The sequence below is a fragment of the Vicugna pacos genome, chromosome 3 (genome assembly GCF_048564905.1).
Source record: "Vicugna pacos chromosome 3, VicPac4, whole genome shotgun sequence".
NCBI lineage: Eukaryota > Metazoa > Chordata > Mammalia > Artiodactyla > Camelidae > Vicugna > Vicugna pacos.
The window spans coordinates 36,848,057-36,867,363 of record NC_132989.1 but is presented as its reverse complement, the minus strand read 5'-3'; the positions used below and the strand labels follow the sequence as shown (position 1 = coordinate 36,867,363).

General features: G+C 34.3%; 1 protein-coding gene across 1 annotated transcript in view; it reads left to right on the top strand.

Annotated features, from left to right (window-relative positions):
• LOC107034844 (protein FAM170A-like) overlaps positions 1–19,307 on the top strand; it is a 591,285-nt gene that overhangs the window by 513,249 nt on the left and 58,729 nt on the right. The window contains exons 17-18 of the mRNA XM_072957842.1: positions 10,602–10,725; positions 16,263–16,342. The gene's annotated coding sequence lies outside the window, so the exon portion shown is untranslated. The remainder of the gene's footprint in view (positions 1–10,601; positions 10,726–16,262; positions 16,343–19,307) is intronic.

The window sequence follows — 19,307 nt, the reverse complement described above, 5'->3', positions numbered from 1 at the left end:
GGAGGTACAAACTTTTAGCTGTAAGTCACAGGGATTGAATATATACATAGGGAATATCGTCAACAATGTTGTAACAACTTAGCATGGTGACAACATAACTGGACTTACTGTGGTGATCATTTCATAACATAAAAATATCAAATCATTATGTTGCACATCTGAAGCTAATATAATACTGTATGTTAATAATAACTCAATTTAAAAATTAAAAAAGACAGTGAGAGACAAAAATAAACACGGTCAATTATGAGATCAAAAGAAAAATTTATGTAAGTTTCAAAAAAAACAGTAAATTAATATATCCAAACTTACTTCACTAGTATCCTACAACATTTACCAGTCTATCATATGATAGTTAAAGTAAATCTCTGTATAACAAGATATAATAAACCATCAGAAGCAATGTTACTCACATTTTTGTGTTACACAGAGGCAATTATCTGACATTGCTCACATTATGGAATGGACTTAGGCTATTTAATGTATGAGATTTTTCTATAAACAACTCATCATTGAGGTACTTTTTTAAGGTAAAGGGAACCATAAGAGCAAATAGACACAGAAAGTGGAAAATATAGCTAAATTATAAGCAAAAACAGGATTAACTTAATAGATTTTTTTTATTAGTGATGTGCCTAAAAATAGAAATACCACAGAATGTGCCAATTTCTCAAATAATATCCTTCTTCAACATGACATCAACTAAAGACAACTGGAATCAAAAGGCCTTTGACTTTGTTCCAATAGCTTATCAAAGTAGGAGAAGTTTGTCTGGCTAATACCTGGAACAAAGAGACAATTTGAATGATACTACCATATACTTCATTCAGATTACACCGTACCATGGACCTCTGCTAAATGCTCTCAGGTGCTGACACTTCACTGTTTGGGCAAATGTCTTTTCTATTTGTTATACTACCTGGGCATTTATGAAAGTAACAATCATCCTCTTGTTTTCTGAAAGGTTTTTGTCAGAGGAATGGATCTTTTGTAGGGGGAAGCAACAACTTTTCAATCAAAAATTGTTTTTCCAGAGACTTTGACTCTACTATCAGTAGAAGCCACTCTATTAGCCTGGGGAATGGTATCTGTGATATTTTCCCTTCCCTTCCTGCCTATTTTTATCCATCTTTCACATTATTAACAGACATCGTTAAAGAATTAAAAACATTAAAATGAGGCTTCAAATTTTCCTACTACTATAGATGAAAAATACAGATTCCTTATGTAGAATCCTCAGAACTTCATGAGCTGATTAAGAGTTTTAAATGTGCCTATAAACATCTGCCTATTCGATCCAGTTTTCTTTGTACCTCATTATTCTTTTGCTTTATAATTAGCTTATCAATTTCATTAATTAATAAGTACTCTAGATTTTATGTGTGTTTAATAATGTTTTTAAATTGTGTATTGATATGTTTGACATAACATTGTACACCTTAAAATTTACAAAATGTGTTAATTTGAAACAGTTCTATATTATGATTGCCATTGTAATGATATTAAGCACTGTTTAAACATTATATAATTACAGCACAATATTGTTGTTTATAGTCTCTACACCATGCATTCGATTTCTATGGATTACTTGCCACTTGTTCCAGGTTTGCACTCTTAAACGACATCAATCTTATTGCCCCACCCCCTATCCCCTGGTTACCACTATTTTACTTCGCTTTTTATAAGTCTGGCTTTTTTTAGATTCCATATTTAAGTGACATCTTACACTACTTATCTTTTTACATTGCGAGCTCAAGGCCCATCCATGTCACAAATGGCAGGCATCCTCCTTCTCTGTGGCTGAATAACATTCCTTTGTACACACCACACACACACACACACACACACACCCAGAATTGGAATTGCTAGACTGTTTGCTAGATTTATTTAAAATTTTTATTTTAAATGAAATCATAACTGAGTGGGAAAGGTGCTGTAACTTTTTTATGAATGTAACATCATATTTACTTGAATATTTTCTAAGTACATCTAAAACCACCATGGCTTCTTTTTCCCTGATCTACCCCTCCTGAAAACCTCTAAGGTATCTAAATTCTTTATCCCAGTATTTAACTGTTATACATTTCTATAATGTTAATACATATTTTACATTGTCAATATTGCTGCTAAGTAAATTATTAACTAGTCATACGCTTTTATATTCTGTTCCTTATGTAGAACATGGCTTCTGGCCACAGCAAATAGAAGTTTTAGGTCATAATATACTACAAAACATCAAAATGAGGTTTGCATGTTAAAATCTACAGTGAAAAAAGTTAACAATTCCATTAATAGTAGGACATCAGACATGACACAGGATGACATGAGCTATGTAAATGGCAAATATACATGATTTGCTTTACTTGTGAGTCAATATGAAAATCAGAAATATTCATCAAGATACAGACTAAAAACAGATTAATTCTCTCTATAAAAGAAATGTGCCACAATTTGTATACCTTACCCTGCCACAATTTTTCATGGGATAAATCACTTTAGAAATTTATCTTCACATTTGTTTTCTATTTAAATGGATTTTGTAAGGTTAAATTATATGAAGTGAAGCAAATTCCATTAAAATTGCAAAGTGTACTTCAGAGCATAGGCAGTAAACTATTCTAAAGAAGATGTAGTGTTTCATCATTTTAAATGTAAATTTGATTAATTATATATTAAAAAATGTAGATCACCAAAAACATAGAAAGTCATAAAACCTTCTAAAAAGTAAAGGAATATGAGGACTTAAAAGTTGTATACCAAAGATATTTTTGGAGACAAAACTATTAAAATTATTATGAGATTTTGATAAAAGTTAGCATGTTACAGACTATGATTTTTAAAAAATCTTTATTCCAAGATATGGGGGAAATAACTCAAGAAAAATATGGAACTATCAAAGATACAAAAGAACATGTTTCCCTTGGAAATGGGCAACTAAATATGGCTCTTTTATAAAATAAATCAAAGCCTGTTAAAATATGCTTGGAAAGGATTTTAAAGGATTTGTCCCTCAAAATGTACCAGGGATAGAACAAAGCTTTTCACATGTTAAAAAGAAAGATTAAATTATATTTAGAGGAACATCAGGGAAAGTTTTACTTGTTGGGTGTGTGCATGTGCACATGTAGCTAGACTTTATTTTAAATTGTTTTAATTAGCTTATTTTATAAGGATGGTAGTTAGTGTTATTATGTATGCTCACCTGGGAGCTTAAGATAAAGTTGACGAAAGATGGGAGACACTTGTACATTGCAAACTACAAATTATTGCTGAGAAAAGCTGAAGATGAACAAAGAAATTGGAAGGAATACCTTGCTTCTGGATCAGACAACTCAGTAGTACTAAGATGTCAGTTCTTAAGCTATTCTATAGAGTCAAAGCAATCTCAATCAAAATTCAAGCAGACTTCTTAGAAATTGACAAACTGATTTCAGATTGTATTAAAAAAAAATAAAGTAAAAGATCCAGAAGCTTCAAAAACAATGCTGGTAAAGGTGAATAAAGTTGCTGAATTTACACTACCTGAATTTAAGAATTGTTTTAAAGCAATAATACAGCATAGTACTGGCATCAAGGGAGAGAGTGGAACAGAGAATCAAGTCCAAAAATAAACTAACACACCTATGGTCAGCTGGTTTTGAAAAAAGGTATAAAGGCAATTTAATGGGGAAAACATGTCTTTTAAATATTGAAACAATTCAATATCCATATGAAAAAAAGAACCCCAATATTATATGCCAACATAGAATATAATTAACTCAAAATTAATCATAGACTTTAATATAAAAACTGGGAAAATTATAAAATTTCTTAAAACACAGATAAAAATCTTTGAGACTTTTGATTAGGTAAAAATATGACAGCAAAAGTATAATTTGTTTTAAAAACTATAGTACTTTATCAACTTTAACAATATCTACTCTCTGAAAGACTGTTAAGAAAACAACGTCTTCTTTGGGAAGAACACATATCTGATAAAGTTCTTATATCCAGAATATACATTAAAAAATTTCAAGTTGCAATAACACAATCCAACAAAAAACAGGCAAAATATTTGAATATGTATTTACCAAAGTTAGAATATGCTAATCACAGATTCCACTTGAAAAGCTGTTCAACATGCAATCCCTATCCAATTACCCAGGACATATTTCACAGAACTAGAACAAATCATAATAAAATTTATATGGAACCATCAAAGACCTAGAATTGATAAAGCATTATTGAAGAGAAAGAAAGAGGCTGGAGGAATAACTCTCCCAGACTTCAGACAATACTATAGAGCTACAGTCATCAAGACAGCATGGTATTGGTACCAAAACAGACATATAGACCCTTGGAACAGAATAGAGAGCCCAGAAATGAACCCACAAACTTTCGGTCAACTCATCTTTGACAAAGGAGGCAAGAGTATACAATGGAATAAAGACAGTCTCTTCAGCAAATGGTGTTGGGAAAACTGGACAGCAGCATGTAAAACAATGAAGCTAGAACACACCCTTACACCATATACAAAAATCAACTCAAAATGGATTAAAGACTTAAACATAAGACAAGATACAATAAACCTCCTAGAGGAAAACATAGGCAAAACATTATCTGACATACATTTCAAAAAATTTCTCCTAGAAGAAATAAAAGCAAGAATAAACAAATGGGACCTAATGAAACTTACAAGCTTCTGCACAGCAAAGGAAACCAGAAGTAAAACAAGAAGAAAACCTACGGAATGGGAGAAAATTTTTGCAAGTGAAACCGACAAAGGCTTGACCTCCAGAATATATAAGCAGCTCATACGACTCAATAAGAAAAAAATAAACAACCCAATCCAAAAATGGGCAGAAGACCTAAACAAGCAATTCTCCAAGGAAGACATACAAATGATCAAAAAGCATATGAAAAAATGCTCAATATCACTAATTATCAGAGAAATGCAGGTCAAAACTACAATGAGGTATCACCTCACACCAGTCAAAATGGCCGTCATTCAAAAATCCACAAATGACAAATGCTGGAGAGGCTGTGGAGAAAGGGGAACCCTCCTACACTGCTGGTGGGAATGCAGTTTGGTGCAGCCACTGTGGAAAACAGTGTGGAGATTCCTCAAAAGACTAGGAATAGACTTACCATATGACCCAGGAATCCCACTCCTGGGCTTGTATCCAGAAGGAAATCTACTTCAGGATGACACCTGCACCCCAATGTTCATAGCAGCACTATTTACAATAGCCAAAACATGGAAACAGCCTAAATGTCCATCAACAGGTGACTGGATAGATAAGAGGTGGTATATTTATACAATGGAATACTACTCAGCCATAAAAACTGACAACATAATGCCATTTGCAGCAACATGGATGCTCCTGGAGAATGTCAGTCTAAGTGAAGTAAGCCAGAAAGAGAAAGAAAAATACCATATGAGATCGCTCATATGTGGAATCTAAAAAACAAAAACAAAAACAAACAAGCAAACAAAAACAAAGCATAAATACAGGACAGAAATAGACTCACAGACAGAGAATACAGACTTGTGGTTACCAGCGGGGTGGAGGGTGGGAAGGGATAGACTGGGATTTTAAAATTATAGAATAGATAAACAAGATTATACTGTATAGCACAGGGAAATGTACACAAAATGTTATGATAACTCACAGAGAAAAAATTGTGACAATGAGTGTGTATATGTCCATGAATGACTGAAAAATTGTGAACACTGGAATTTGACACAACATTGTAAAATGATTATAAATCAATAAAAAATGTTAAAAAAATTTCAAGTTGCAATAACACAATCCAACAAAAAACAGGCAAAATATTTGAATATGTATTTACCAAAGTTAGAATATGCTAATCACAGATTCCACTTGAAAAGCTGTTCAACATCATTGGTTATTGGTGAAATGCAAATTCAAGTACCATGTCATACCACTCTACACATTTTGGACTCCGTACAATTAAGACAACATACAATGGTGAGGACATGGAGTAAATGAAACTCACAAACATTACTACTAGGAATGTAAAACAGTACAACCACTTTGGGAAATAGTTTAGCAGTTTGTTGCTGTTGTTTTTTTTTTAACGTTAAACATGTATATGGCATATAACCTAGTCATTCCACTCCTAGTTATATGCCTATAAATAAATGAAAGTGTATGTTCCTACAAAGACATGTACATGAATGTTAATAACACTCTTATGTGTAATAGTCACACACTGGAAACAACACAAATGTCCATCAACCAGTGAATTATAAACGAGTTACAGGACAACCATAAAGGAGACCACTACTCTAATAAGTACAAGTAACTAAAGATAACACACAGCAACATGAATGCTTCTCAAAATAGTAATGTTGAGTGAAAAGGCAGACAAAAAAGGGTACATACTGTAGGTTTACATTTATATAAAATTGAGGAAAATACAAACTAATCTATAATGGCACAAAGCTGATCCGTGATTGTCTTGAGTGAGCTCAGTAGGATGGAGGGATTACAAAGAAGCACGAGGAAACTTTGCAGTAACATATGTTCATTATCTTGAGAACAGTGATGGCTCCCTGAGTTTATTTCTACGTCAAAATTTAACAAATTGTATATTTAAATATGTATAATTTATCACATGTCAGTTATACCTCAATAAAGTTGAAAAAGTAGTCACGGAAGCAAAAAGCATGTTGCTGTACTTGTTTACACATATTCATTGTGCACACACACAAAAAGGCCAGAATAAGTAAAACTGCCCACTCATCTGATTTTTCCCTCTACTAAATAAGTATCACTTCGTCCTCCTCACGGTTTTCCATTACTGTTGTTCATCTGATATCAAAACTCACATGAAATGATAAATGGTAAATTCTACATTATGGAGCAAATCCACAAGAAGTCTTCTAATTACAGTATCAAAAAGCTATAGATAGAAATTATAACCATCTCAATACCTCTGCTTCATTTTGTTCTCTTTCCCTTCATTGATAAAATGATGTAAGAACTTGAAACAAAACCTCTCAGTCCTATGAGATACAAATTCTAATCTAAGATGGAAAAAAAAGTGAGCCCCTTAAATGCTGCACACCATAACTGTAAACAGAGCACATGTAGAACTTGTGAAATGTAGCATGGAACGACTGTTCCACAAGACTCTTATTAAATTTGAAAAATGTACATGGACTAAATAATAAAGTCCTTTCACTTCCTAAGTATCATGGTTCAAGCTTTCTTTTTTCCTAAAATACAAGCTACGTTTTATGAATAGACTTCTAAAGGGGAAGATAGTGTACGAAACAGGTAAACTAAATGGTATCACAGTCATCTACTTAATATTTGCAAAGGCCATAGTATCTGTCATAAAAGAAACACATTCTCTGAAGGAAATTTTAAAAGGTGAGATTCACTTTTATGCAAAGTATTTGCAGTATTGATTTATATCACTAATAGTTTTGAACTCTACAACTGTAGATATGTATTAGTAAAGACATACACGTGGAATTTTCATTTTAACAATAAAGTCTCCCTAAGACAATAGAGTTCAGAAATAAAGACAGTTGCAAAAAGCCCCTTCTCTTTTCCACTGGCTAAATTCCTTTCCTAAGCAAGTCAGCCATCCTTTGAAGTAAGAAAAGCAACGCAAATTTATAAACTGAGCGCAGTATTATAAACGATAAAACAAGCAGTGGGAAACATAACTGCTGGAGTCATGTGTCCTGACCTTTCCACATCATGGCACACGTAGGAAAAGATAATATTTGTGAGGCATGATGTGGTAAGCTGAGGCTGATTATTGCTAGAGGGAATTCTATATATTTCAGCCTCCTCAGACTCTAACAGACCGTGTCAAGGGCTACAAAGATCAAAGTCTCAGATATATCCATCACACATTTGTGGGATACCCACTGTGTGCTGTGACACTAGGACGCTCTGTGCCAAGGATGCTTATGCTTTTACACCACAGGGAAACTGGTATGAAAAGGAATACTGCATAGTCCATATCCTGCATTTTAGGTTAAGTTTAATTTTATTGTGATTTCTTTTCTTTAGGCTTCCCTAAACACTTGCGGCCCATATGATACTGTTTCTTCCAAAAGACCTCATATATGTAAAGAATTATATTCCTGGAAGGGCACAATGAATAAAAAAGTCTAATTTGAATGTATTGTTTCCTGTTACATATACTTTATCAGAGACTTGTGTTTTGAGACAAAGGTCAAACCCCCTAATAATTCAACGTAGTTACCACAACAATGATGCATCTATTTTATATAAAAGACCTACATCACAGTGCATCTTTGTTAAAGTAGTTGTTAAACAAGACAGGACCTAACATCATGAAATCCTATACAAGATGTATGTGCCTCTATAATTCCTCTTATTTTTAATATTAGAAATTCAATAGGTCTTCTGCATTAGGAAGCAGAAAGTAACAATGATTATATATACCCTTTTGCCTAAAAAACATAAAGAAAGAAAGAAAGATATATTAAACAATGGTTTTCAAAATACACGACATAAGTGATTCCAGAGAAATGCTAAACAAATGAAGCTTATTGCCAGAAGAGTGTATCAATGGTCACAGTGTAGGGAAGAAGAAATCATACAGGGAAAAGGCACAGCCCAGTAGTCTCCCTCAGTTAGGCAGATCTGTCTATAAGGAGGCCAAGCAGTAGAATTTATTGGTAGAGCTCCAAACACAAAAAAAGATGCGAACAGAGAGTACTCTCAAAACCTACATAGGATCAGCACACACACTGTGAGATTACCTAACATCCAGGAAAGAACTACCTAAAAGTATTCAAGGAGCAAAATCTCTGGTTTCTGTGGAAAAACTCCTAATTCAGGAATGTAAGTGAAAACTCAGAAGCTTTGCTTCAAAATTGAAATAAAATAAGCCCTAAATGAACCACTGCCCTAACAACGCGTAACAAAATTTAAGCAAAACCGAAAAGGAACAAAGTGTTTCCAGGGAACTTAACTGCATCCCCCAACAGAGCCCAAATATATTTATAGGAATAAAAAATACCCAGCACCTAACAAAGGTAAAATCCACAGTTCGGCATCCAATAAAAATATTCCCACATGTACAAAGAAGCATCAAACTATGGCCAATGAAGAGGGAAAAGATCAAGTAAAACTAGCAGAATTTATAAATTGAACTTCATCAAAATTAAGAACTCCTTCAAAACACATGGCTACAAAATGAAAAACAAGATAAAGACTGTGAAAACCAATTGGAAGTTCTATATATGATAAAGGACTTCTGTCTAGAATATCTAAGAACTCTCAAAACACAATAATGCAAATTAAAAGTGGACAAACTATTTAAACCCACATTTCACCAAAGTAGATACCGCATCACAAACACCCCAATGAAACGATGCTCCACGTAATTAGTAATTAAGGAAATGTGAATTAAACTACAATGAGATAATAATATGCACCTGTGAGGATGCTCATACTAAGTGTTAACGGGAATTTGAAGGAACTCGCACACATTGTGGAATAAAAAATGGTGAAACCACGTTGTAAAATATTTTGGCAGTTTCTTAAAAAGTGAAACATACAACAGATGTATATCTAGCGATTCCACATTAAGGTATTTACACAGGAGAAATAAAAGTATTTCTTTACACAAAGACTTGTTTATGAATACTTATAGCATCTCTGTGTATAAATGCCAAAAACTAGAAATAATCCAAATGTCCAATAAGGGTAAAAGGACAAATTCTGATACTTCATACAGTGAAATACTACATTCCCATGAAAAGGAATTGGCTATGAAGCACAAGACAGTATCGATGAATCACAAAATTATGAGACAAAGTAGTGAAACAAACCAAAGAAACCACATACTCTATGATTCCATTTACATAGAGTTCTAGAAATTCTATCTATAGTGACAGAACACATATCAGTAGTTGTCCGTGCATGGGGAAGTGCAGAGATGGATTAGTTTAGAGAAAGTGATTATTAAAGGGCACAAAAAAAAACTTTGGGGGTGTGGTATTTAATTATCTTAACTGTGGTGATTGTTTCACAGGTGTTTAAATACGACAAAACTTAAAATACTGCATGTCAATTAAACTTCAAACCGCCTTTAAAGGCAATTTTAATCCAACAATTAGGAAACATTTATCACAGGATTTTGAATATTACTGTTTTAATAATTGCATTAAAGTAAAAATCTTAGTGTCATCCATACCTTCTCTAGCTCGTTTCCAGGGTGATAAGTGATGCATTCTGTCGATGAACTTCAAAGAAAATGGCATACCTGAATCACAGCTCCTTCTCTGTTCTCTTCCGTGAGAGTATCCATTCTGGTCCTCCCTCTGCTGCACAGCCAGAGACCGGGACCATTTTCTAAAAAAAAAAAGTATTTAAAATACATGAACAACCCACATTATCTGCAATGAAGTTTGCCTTCATTTATTTAATATTTTGGGGAGTTTTCCCTGTGCCAACATTGTTCCAAGCTCCATGGATAACAGATTCAACAACAGATCCTTGGGGTTTGCCCTCAGGAATCTGACAGTTGATTGAATTATTGGATCCTGTACTTCACCAATCCTTGTTTCCACTCCCTTTCCCCCTTTATCTTATGTATTGCAGGCGCTCAAGGCCTGGCAGGTTCACGGATTTGGACAGACCCAAGAATAATCTCCAAACCGCAGATGTCGCTGACATGCCTTTATTGCAGAGGAGTACACAGGCTTCAGTGGCGCCTGTGGCCATGGTAAGTCCCGGCTCCCTGAGGTATCAAGGCGAACGAAGCCCCATGTAGCCAGCTATGATAGGAGCTAACCAGTGCGCCTGCGGGGAGCAAGCCATGCTTATATAACACTACAGGGTACTGCGCATGCGGGTCACACAGCTGAGTCGCTGGGCATTAGAGGGCTGGTGAGGAAGCCTGAGCAACTCCACTTTCCCTACACTTTATCCTTAAAAAGACATAGAATCTTTCATGCTGACACATCTTAGTTAACTCCCTCTATTCCTGCATTTGTACTCCTGCATTGGTGCTTGCTAGTTACAAAACAGTTGTTCTTAAATGTCAGTGTGAAATCAGTTCACTTGAAGGGCTTGTTAAACACAAGTGTTCTGATTCAGCTAACCTGGGGTGAAGCAGAAGAATTTACAGTTGTAACAAGTTCTCAGAGGAAACCAGTACTGACAATCATGAAACCACACCTAGAAAATCACTGTTTTAGGTGCTAATAAGAATTCTGGAAAAAGCTTACTTAATTGGTAGAAAACTTACACTATCATTAGAGCTGGTTCTATGTTGACTAGAAATGGTGAGAGTGGGCATATTTGCCTTGTTCCTAATCTTAGAGCTTTCACTTTTTCACCGTTAAGTATAATGTTATTTGTGGCTTGTCATATATGACATTTATTATGGTGAGCAACTTTGCTATTTCTAGTTGTTCTTTAAATTGAGATGTAATTGACATATAACAGTTTCAGCTGTACAATGTATTAATTCCTCATTTGTATATATTGCAATATGATTACCACAATAAGTCTAGTTAATATCTATCACCAGTTAGAATTTTTTTGTGTATAATGAGAACTTTAAAGATTTACTTTCTTAGCAACTTTCAAATATACAATACAGTATTAATAGCTATAGTCACCATTCTATACATTACATCCCATTTTGTTTTTGTTTTATTTGGATAAATACCCAGAATTGGAATTGCTGGACCACATGGTAATTCTATTTTCAGTTTTTTGAGGAACCTCCATACTGTTTTCCTTAGCGGCTACACCAATTTACATTCCCACCAACGGGCACAAATATCCATATCCCTCCACATCCTCACCAACATTTTTTTTTTTAATAATAGCCATTCTAACAGATGTGAGGTGATACCTCATCGTGGTTCTGATTTGCATTTCACTGATGATTGTTGATGTTGAACACCTTTTCTTGTACGTGTTGTCTGTCTGTATATATTCTTTGAAAAAATGTCTATTCAAATTCTGCTTATTTTTTAATCAAATTGGTTTTTATGGGGGTTTTTTTTTGCTATTGAGTTGTATCAGTTATTTCTATATTTTGGATACTAACCCCTTATCACACATATTTCTACCAAAAGTTTCTTCAGGAATATCTAGGTCTTTACTATCAAGTGCTCAAAATACTCCAGTCTCTACCCATCACCTAGTTCAAAGCCACTTCCACATTTCTAGTTATTTCTGACAGCAGCACCCCACTTTCTAGTACCAAAATCTTTATTAGGTTCCCAGGGTTGTCATAAGAAAGCACCACAAACTGGGTGTCTGAAAACAACAGTAATGTATTCTCTTGCAGTCTTCCAGGCTAGCAGTTCGAAATCATGATGTCAACAGAGCCATGCTTGCTCCTTCTGAAACTCTGGATAGAACCCTTTCATGCCCCCTTTCTAGCCTCTCATGTTGGCCACAAGCCTTGTTGTTCCTTGGCTTGCAGCTGTGTCACTACAGTTTCTGCTTTGTCGTCGCATTTCCCTGAGTCTCTGCATCCAAATTTCTCTCTACTTATCAGGATGCCAGTCGTATTGAGTTAGGGCTCATCCTAATGGTCTCATGTTAATTGATTTCATCTGCAAATACCCTATTCACAAACAACATTACATTCCCAGGTACCAGGGGTTATGACTTAAACATGTATTTTAGAGGAACACAGTCAACCCATAACTGAGACCAAGCCATCCCAGAATCCCAAGTAAGCCCAACATTCCAGCCATCTTGCTAAGTAATCTGTATAAGTGATTTTGTAATCAAGTTTTTTCTTTCCTTTCTCTTTATTTTTTCACCTCCAGTAAGGATATGTAGGTACTATAACTTAGGAGTCTTCCTCCTTGCTCGAGACAAAATTCTTTTTTTTCCCCCCTGGACTTTGTTCATATTTTTCTTTCATTGAACAAGAGAGAATTACCGATTGGCTTTCTTCTCAGGATTTATATTCATATATTGATTCTCAGTATCACTTTCTGCATGGCTTGATGCAGAAAGAGGCAACATTCCAGAGGAACCACTGAAGAGAAAAGGAAGACCCTTACTTAGACCAGGATACATTCTGAATAATTTAGGGGAGAGTCTAAGAGAAAGAGGTAGAGATCAGTTTGGGGTTGCCTGCTATTTTCTAGCTGAGATTAGGAGAACTGGGGATAAACTAAGGATTGAATATTATCGTGTAGTGGGGGTAGATTAGCAATTGGGTACCCCCAGTGTTAGATGGGTATAGAAACGTACGTAGGTCTGGGGCCATCACTGATAATAAAGCAGTCATCACTCAAAGAGGGGATTGTTTTAGCATTCTCCAGCTGCAACACATCTTACTTTTAGGAACAAAAAAATGTTTCCTGTTAACTTTGCAGCTGGCTTTATCTGTGTCTGTCCCCCCAGACAAATTATGAAACTGCTTTCCTTCTTTTCAGTCCAAATTGCTTTTTCTCTTTTCCAGTCGGGACAGTTCTTTACTCTTTCATGACTAAAACTCTCCATGGTATGGATTACTGCCAAATATCCTCACTTAGTGTTGTCTGAAGATCACTATGATTATCAGTGTCTTCATACATCATGCTCCTTTAAGGCTGTATTTTCACAGAGGAGTTTGTGTTTTAATCTATTCTGCCTTTTGTTGGTGGTGATTTTGGTTGACTTGGGGAGGAGAGTGAGTTAAAAAATGGCCTATTTCCCCATACTTTATTCAAGTGAAGAGATTATTTTAAGTCAGAACAAATGTAGAATAGAAATTTAATAAATATTCATTCACCATAGGATGAGTTTGATAGGAATGCAACATGATACGATCACCTAGCAACTTTGGTGAAAACAAACTGTAGAATGGAAGAGCTCATTATTTTGTTGATGTGTGTATGTAATTTCTGGTTAAAATATAAGATTATACTAATAACATCTGTTTGGAAAATAACTGGATCACCTAGTCACGTATTTTCACACAGTGTTTTCCAACAAGTAGGAAAATGAAAGTCATTCTATATCACTAAAATTTTAAACCCAAATGAATACCAAAATTATCAATTGTCAGTTATAGAGGAATGAGAACGAGATGGATACATGTTATTTTAGTATTTTTATGGATCATAAAAATATAAGATGGTATTTGATTTTATAAAGCACTTTTTTGAAAACAAAGTTGTATAACCCGTTGATGCTAACCCTGAAACAACAGCAATTTAATTGAAAAAAGGTCTTTAAAAACTAAGTGGAAATAGTGAATATATAGAAAAAAATTGAAATAATTTTAATAAAGATAAAGAAAATCCACACATCCTTAAAAGTATAGTAAAACTGGTGGTTGTAACATATTTTGCTCCATTTATATTTGTGGAACTTATTTTCTGGTACATGCATAAAATAAATATTTTTCAGAATTTAATATGAATTTCTTTGAACTAACATCTTGTTTCTGGGAACTGCTGTGGTTGTCACCTATACTTGTCACAAAAGCAATTACTGTGAGTGCATTTTCAAGTAACAAATATAAAAAGGTACAGTCATGACATGGTCTTAATGTTCATTCGTGCAAAATTAAAACAGTAGTAGTATGCTGGTGGGAATGCAGTTTGGCGCAGCCACTGTGGAAAACAATATGGAGATTCCTCAAAAGACTGGGAATAGACTTGCCATATGACCCAGGAATCCCGCTCCTGGGCATATATCCAGAAGGAACCCTACTTCAAAAAGACACCCACACCCCAATGTTCATAGCAGCACTATTTACAATAGCTAAGACACAGAAACAGCCTAAATGACCACTGACAGATGACTGGATAAAGAAGAGGTGGTATATTTATACAATGGAATACTATTCAGACATAAAAACCGACAACATAACACCATTTGCAGCAACATGGATGTTCTTGGAGAGTGTCATTCTAAGTGAAGCAAGCCAGAGAGAGAGAGAGAAATACCATATGAAATCACTCATATGTGGAATCTAAAAAAAAAAAAACAAAACAAATACAAAACAGAAGCAGATTCATAGACATAGAATACAAACTTGTGGTTGCCAAGGGGGCAGATGGTGGGAAGGGACAGAATGGAAGTTCAAAATTTGTAGATACTGACAGGCATATGTAGACTAGATAAGTAATATTATACTGTATAGCACAGGGAAATATATACAAGATCTTGTGGTAGCTCATAGCAAAAAAAAGTGACAATGAATATATGTATGTTCATATATAACTGAAAAATTGTGCTCTACACTGGAATTTGACACATTGTAAAATGACTATAACTCAAAAAAAAAAGCTTATCAATCAATCAATCAATCAAACAGCAGTAGTAAAGAGCAAAACAATTGCATTGATTAAATGAAATTAAGGCCAGCCTAGGGGAGATACTTAGTAAAAAGGGGGGAAAAATCACTCTTAAAAATAGAAGCCCATCTTTTGAAAAGAGTTGTGCTAAACAGAGAAAAGAGAAGGGATGAGCAATAACAGGGTAGGTGAGGAGAGAAAGTTATGGAAAGGACTTTTTGTTTTAATCTATGTATTACCAAGACTGTTACACACAAAGCACCAGATACATGACTTGTCATGACTGGATCACTGGTATAAATTTTTTCAAGCAATGAGTGAGTTCCAAAATCATTTTTGACAGAAGAATTTGCTTGTATCAATATATAATCCCAACTGGAATCCACTGCCACATTTTTAAAACAGGAAATAAGTCCTTGGAGTATGTAGAGAATTCTGAGAACTTGTAAAGCCACTGGAAATTAAAATTTTGATAGAATATAGTTTAACTATCTTTCAAATGATTTTGATTATCAAAATCATTTTCCAGTTTTCAACTATGTTAGTTACTTTGTTACTAATATCTAAAATCAAAGTTGGCTATTGTAGAGGAAATGCATGTCCATTGGAAGAACTTAGGAAAGGTCCCATTGTAACATTTGAGACCAAAGAAACATTTAATTTCTTCCCTATTTCCTGTTTAAAACATAAAAAATCTTTTCATTTTTATACCTTATATTTTAATACACTTGCAGTTCGGTTTTAAAAAATTTCAGTGAGAGGTCCGCCTTTTTTGAAACTGCAAAATTGAGCACTAAGGTTTGTATGTGCCTAAAAATTGCAGGTGTTATGTCCTCTGGTGAAGGGAGATAAATCTCAAGGCCTTAAAATATTTTAATTGAAGCCTGGTAGAACTTTTCCTTCTGTGGAATGAGAAACTATTCAGGGTTTCTAAACTAATAATGAAGTGTACCAATAGGGGACAGTTAATCTAAAGCAATGTATTTGTTTTCCCCAGGCCCTTATTCTGTCTCATTATTCCTGGGCTTTTCCTTCGGTGTCAGGCAAGAACATCCAGGAGAAGTGGATGGATCCCAGGTAACAGTTTTTTTTTTTTTAATTGTAAGGAGCATCTACAGAATTAATAATGATGCTTACACTCAGAGTTAGATGGTTGCAGCAGGCAGGGTACCCTGAAACAGTCCACAGATGCATGCTAGAACCTTAAAACATTTCTTAGGAAACACTATTTTAAATTTGTTTTGCCCGTAACAATTGCTTTTCAGCAACTAGTTTCATCTTTAATAATGTCAGATGATCTACTTAGTTTAGTCATAGGGTTAGGTAAGACTGAGAAAATGCTCACTGCCTACAGAAGGTAAAGTCTAAGAGCGGTCTCAGAAATGGGTGTCTATTAGTGAAGTGTCTACCACACTTGTTTGAAGGGCTCTGGGTCATTGATGTTGATTTACTTCAAGAACTTTGGATATTATATAAGCCTATTACTTCAGTAATAAACTTTACTGTTAGTTTAATGGCTTTTCTGAGCTCTGTGAATCTTTCTAGCAAATCATTGAACCTGAAAGTAGGATAAGGGACCTTCCAAACTACAATGGAACTACTATCTATAATAACTACTGTCTTGGTGGATGCCCCACGTGCACTTGCAAAGCACATTTTCTGTAGTTATTGGATGTAATGTTTTGTGAATGTCAAGTCAGTTAATGCTATTGTTAGTCTTTTATGTCTTTACAGTTTTTCTGATTACTTCTCAATTACTAAAAGAAGACTGTTGACATCACCAACTATGATCATGAATATATCTGTTCTTTTTCCAGTTTTGTCAAATTTTGCCTTCTATATTTTGAAGTTCTATTTTTAAGTGAATACACATTTTTGATATATCATCTTGATGAATTGACTCTTCCGTCATTGTAAAATGCCCCCTCCTTACTACTGATCTTTGTCCTGAATTATATCATTAGCATGTGCTTGTGATATATTTTTCCAGTCTTTTATTTTTAACCAAACTATATATTTAAATGTGTTTCTTATAAACATTATGGAAGTAGAAGGGCTCTGTCTCTTTAAAGGTAAACAATCGGAGAATTATCAGGAATAATCTGGGGGATGTCTGTTCTGAGTTGGTATGTAAGCACAGATCTTCTAGCACAGTGGTCAGAATTTAGAAAAAGTGAATACTGTCTCCTGTTTCTTTTCTTTCCACAAGTCATAATTTTCAATTAATGTAATGAATAGCCCTGGATGCAGCCATACCCAATAGTCAACCTATTCTCTCAGTGCAAACATTCTTGGTTTTCGTTTTTATTTTTGTTTCTTTCCACTCTGCCTTGGGAAACAATGCAATATCTGACTTCATTGAAAAAGAGGACTAAAATCTCACTCTCACCCTTCCTGCTCATTTCAGTCATTACACATCTCACCATCAAACATTCTTATCATTTTTTAGATGAAACAAAAAAATAAGCACATTATTATTCTTATTAAGCAAGAAAAATACAATTATCTAAGTTACCCCAGATGTCATAGTCACTCTTGGTAAAATTAATCTCCAAGCTTGCCTCTGGTCCTGCATGCTTGAAGATGAATGAATTCAGCTTTCAATTTTCCTGATGGTTTAACATCAAGTCACAGCTCAAAATTCTTATCTCAGATAGATATATGTGTGCATGCATGTGTGTATATGAGTTGATTTCCTTCTAATAAATTGATGAATGGATGTGAATACACTCTAAAGTGATATATAAGGTATTTTTATCATCATTGTTGGACAGGAGATACTCTGTTTATTATTGTTGAAGATACAAGTAATACACAGTTTCCACACTCAAAGGGCTTAAAATTCAATATTGATATTGGAGTAAAGCGACTATATAAGTAACTATAATTCAAAGTAGAAGACAAGGTCTTCCATAGATAAATGTAAACAAAGGAAAACAATGCCAGGAGTATGAGGAATAGCTTCATAAAAAATGTTCATTGCAAGTTTTTATCCACATAGTAATCTTAGTGGATGCACAAAAGGGAGGTGACTATTATCCTCACTTTATAAATGCTCTGAAAATCTATGTTTAGCCCACATTCATCCAGCTAAGGGGTACTGAATCATTTTTCTAACTCAATTAACCAAAATTCAAACCTAGAATAAACTATGTATGCTATTTTTGAGTACTGCCTTCCATTTCTAACCAGCTAACTGACTTAAAAAATATATCCCTGTTATCACATTCTCTGATATGAAAGCAGGTATTTTTATATTGATGGTCCTCAGCTATAAAGCCTGTTAAAGTTGTAGCATTTATCATATAACAAAATAGATTTAGAAGTTTCCACTGGTAAATTAAAGGCAACAAATAGGAGGTGTAAGTTTCCACAAAGAAAATATGAAATACCCTATTGTAGGTAACTTATGACTCAGAGAAAACATACCCAAATAAACCATTTTAGAAAACTGCTATTATAAGAATAATAGCCAGTGTGGAAAGAAATCTAGTAGTGGGCAAATGTCCATATAACCTTTCCCCCATTTTCTTCTTTTAATTTAGTGGTTCATCTGGAATTCCTTATTTCAATTTATAATAAGAACCTAGTGCTACTGCTTTATTCCTCAACCATGTGTGGGTGATTATGGAGGATGATGGCTGTCTATCAAAAGCAGACGATGCCCACAGAATGTCTGAAAATATAAAACTGCTTATGGCAAAGTGATTGCTTGGGTTTATCTGTCATACACAGACTGCCTGGTTGATAGACACTGAAATTAGACACTGAAATTTGAGTGAGACAGTTGTGTTGACGTGCAGTATTAAAAACAACCCTTTAATTCTTAATTAACTATTAACTGAATTTTCTTAATTCTTCTAAGTAGGCACTTGAAAATTAATCACCGATTATATAAATGCTTATATTCAACATTATTCCATTATCAGCAAATAAAGTACTTATTATTCACTTCGTTATTGTTTTTAAATATAACACTGTGTTTGTTCTTAATTGATTGTAGTATTTTCAAATTCTAAGCTGTTAATATTTCCTTTCATTA